Source organism: Helianthus annuus, chromosome 4 (assembly GCF_002127325.2).
Source record: "Helianthus annuus cultivar XRQ/B chromosome 4, HanXRQr2.0-SUNRISE, whole genome shotgun sequence".
NCBI classification, from domain to species: Eukaryota; Viridiplantae; Streptophyta; class Magnoliopsida; order Asterales; family Asteraceae; genus Helianthus; species Helianthus annuus.
In genome coordinates, this window is record NC_035436.2 from 64508345 (window position 1) to 64512333 (window position 3989).

At 41.3% G+C, this 3989-nt stretch overlaps 1 non-coding gene across 1 annotated transcript; it reads right to left on the minus strand.

The window, feature by feature from the left end:
• Positions 1-544: 544 nt before the first annotated feature.
• LOC118491984 lies at positions 545-651 on the minus strand. Its single transcript, XR_004892428.1, has one exon. It is a non-coding gene; the product is annotated as a small nucleolar RNA R71 (small nucleolar RNA).
• Between the last annotated feature and the right edge of the window lie 3338 nt (positions 652-3989).

The window sequence follows — 3989 nt, forward strand, 5'->3', positions numbered from 1 at the left end:
TTTTCTGTTTTTATTGCAGGACTCGGAACCAGACGCCACCCCTACGTAGTGCATGAGCTCAAGTTCTAATAAGAACATAAAAGAACCTCTAGAAGAACCCGAACGCTTTCTCAGAAAAAGACTAAAAGCCAAAAACCAAGAGAAAGTTTCGGGGAATCCACTTCCAATGGCGGACCAACGTACCCTCATGGATTATCTACGACCCACCGTAGGTAATCTCGGCGCCGCTATCAATGCACCGAATGTAGAAGCCAATAACTTCGAACTTCGGCCGCATTTGATACAGATGCTTCAAAACTCCGCAACCTTTCATGGGCTTGCGGACGAGGATCCCCATCTACATATTACTAATTTCTTAGAAATATGTGATACTTTTCGGATCAATGGAGCATCAAATGACGCCATCCGCCTTCGAATGTTTCCTTTCTCACTAAAAGACCGAGCAAAAGCTTGGCTTAACGCCCTCCCAGCTGGATCGGTAAACACTTGGGATGAACTAGCCCAAAAATTTCTATATAAGTATTTCCCTCCCGCTAAAACGGCTAAATTAATGACTGAAATTAATACATATTCACAAGAGGACGGGGAATCCTTATATAAAACTTGGGAAAGGTTCAAGGAGCTATTGCGTAAGTGTCCACATCACGGCCTCGCGATATGGCAACAAGTATCCACTTTCTATAATGGGTTGTTGCCACACACAAGGCAGACACTCGACTCTAGCTCCGGGGGACTTTTAGGTAATCGCCGCCCGCATGAAATATATAACCAAATTGAGGAAATTGCTCAAACCAGTTTTCAGTGGCACACTCCCTGAGGCAATAAATCTATTGGCCCGGGCGCCCATAAGGTTGATGAAAGCACTTCTTTACAAGCCCAAATCGAGGCCCTTTCTTCGAAAATAAAAAAATTGGAAATGACAAAAACAGTCTCGGTTATGGCTTGTGAAGGGTGTGGTGGGCCACATGAAAATTGGAGTTGTATGAAAGAAATAGACGATCAACTAGAGTCGGTAAACTACATTGATAATAGACCTAGGCCGTCGGGTCCTCCAACGGGCACCTACAACCAAGGATGGCGAAATCATCCTAACCTTGGTTGGAGAGAACCCGGCAATAGTAGTAACCAACAAAACCAACGAACAAACTTTCAACAACCAAGAAATGAGTCACAAAATTTCTCTCAACAACAAGGTGGACGAGAGAGGCTTGAAGATACTATATCTCGCCTCATCTCCGACACTGAAAAGAAAAACTCGGAAACGTTTCTACAATTAGAATCAAATTTTAGAAATCAACAAGCTAGTATTCAAAACATAGAAAAACAATTAAGTCAACTAGCCCAAAATTTTTCCGAGAGACCACAAGGCGCATTACCAAGCAATACCGAAACAAATCCAAAAGCGTAAGTCCATCTCATCACATTACGAAACCGCACCATGGGGCCTACGGAAGCGCCACCGCCGACAGAGGAGACTATATCACCGCCTCTACAAGAGAAGGATTCCCCTCCATCATCAGAGCCTACCAAGGCTCCTCAAGTTCCGTACCCCGGTAGGGTAATTCGTCAAAAGACCAATGAGCAGTTCGCAAAATTCGAAAGTCTACTAAAACAATTGCATGTCAACATTCCTTTTATTGATGTCCTAACCCAAATGCCTAAATATTCTAAGTTCATGAGGGACTTCCTCACTCATAAAAGGAAAATTGAAACGTTGCAATTAGTTAACTTAGGCGAAGAATGCTCTGCCCTCGTACTCAACAAACTCCCCCAAAAGAAAATCGATCCCGGAAGCTTCACGATTCCTTGCTCGATCGGGGACTCCCCCGTTCGTAATGCACTAGCCGACCTTGGGGCTAGCATTAACCTCATGCCTTCATCAATGTTCGAAAGACTCGGCCTAGGAACAACGAGTCCTACAAAAATGAGCATACAACTTGCTGATCGATCCGTCAAATTCCCACAAGGTGTCATCGAAAATGTCCTAGTGAAGGTAAACAAATTTGTCTACCCGGTTGACTTTGTTATACTCGATATGGAAGAAGACACCGAAGTCCCCCTCATACTAGGGAGACCATTTCTAGCCACCGCACAAGCAGTGGTAGACATGAATAACGGAACGCTCACCTTAAGGTACGGAGATGATGAAGTAAAGTTCGGGGTTGGGAAGAGAATAGAGGACGATGACCCGGTCAACTACATGAAGGTTATTGATTCGAGTTTGGATTCTGCTCTCCGACGGTGCAACATGGGATGCAAAACAACCCACTCAGAAAATATATAACCTCACCTTGGGTCTAGCCAAGGACCCTTATAAACGTGGCGCACCACGGAGGCATTCCGCGGAACTATCCTTAGTTTAGTTTAATATTTTAATTTTAATTTGCAGGAATAAAACACACTCATGGTGGTAAAGGATGATAAGGGAAATGAGAAACATGGCCCCATGCACAAGAACAAGGCTACACGTCAACAATTTCTCCGTTACAATAGGTTCAGCACGGGCCGTGCCCAACCAACACGGCCCCGTGCTGAACCCCCTGCAGACAAATGCCCAGTTCAGGTAACTGGACACGGGCCGTGTTCACCAGACACGCCCCCGTGTCCAGGCTTTTGTGTCTTTTCTTTAATTATCGTTACTGGCACCTGAACACGGGGCCGTGTCCAGGCTGCCAGTAACATAAATTTTTGCTTTTAACACCATGTTACACATCTAATGAACCTAAAAATTTATTTTTGGGACACATTGAGGACAATGTGTAATTTAAGTGTGGGGGGGATGCTAAAACCTTGAAATTTTACAAGTCCTAATAACAAGCCTTACACAAAACTCTATTGGAACCGCTAATCACCCCAAATTTTTTCAAAAATTTTCATTTTTTTTACTTGTCTAAAGTTTAAGTTGGGAATTCTAAGACTAACAAGGTTATATTTTTACAAGTTTACAACCGATAGCGTCGTGATAAAAAGAACTAACATAAGAAAATTATGAAACGACATGACAAGCTTAGTTAAAATTCGATTATATATACTGGATCACATAGGAAAACCCATTCCCACAAAAAGTGAGTTTTGAGCCTTTATTGAGCATACAAATGTACATATTTACACTAAATACTCATTTTTCGTTTCTTGTGTGAATAGCCGCTTGGTTCTTACGACTCTAGAACTTGCCATGACGATTCATTCCCGGTCCTAACCAACTTAAACCCAAGTAAGTAAATGATGGAGGCAATAGGACTAACCCTTTTTCTTTCAAAACCATTATTTTTATTTTTTTCACCTACCCAAAAACTCCCCCTAGTTAACCCCTTTGAGCCTAAACCTTTCATTTCTTTACCCTAAAAACCCTTTTACCCACCAAAAAAAAAAAAAAACCTTTTTTATTTTTTACTCTTTATTTTAGTAACAAGCTCGTTTTCGTGTCACTTCGAAAAAAAATGAATGAAGTTAGAAATAAACAAACAAAGCTCTTAAAACAAAAGCTTGTTTGAAGAAACACTTCATTAAGAATAAAAAGTCACTAAAACAAAATGTTTTACGAAAACCGACGCTTTTTACGATTTTCGCCCTTTTCTACTAACCACTAACCCAACTACCCACCTTTAGCCCCAGCCTTTACCCAAAAAGTCCTCTTGATATTTACAAAGGTAAAAAGTTAAAAAGGAGGAGGATTGATTGCTTGGCAAGCCTATGGTAGGAATAAGTTCCATGCCGCTCTCGAGTGATTCACTAAAAAAATACACCTTCGGCCGAGTGTGAGTGATTTCTCCCGTGAGGTATGTGAACTTGTATATAAATGGAATTTTAAAAAGGCATGCTATGCCCAAATAAGTGATTTATCTTATGAAACGTTCTAAATAAATCATAACGAATAGGATTGTAAATAAATAAAAATAAAACCCAATAAAGACCTTGGATTCCCGACACTCTATGACAAGCCAAAACCTTCTCTTCTACCCATTCCATTTGAGAGTGTAAGCCATATT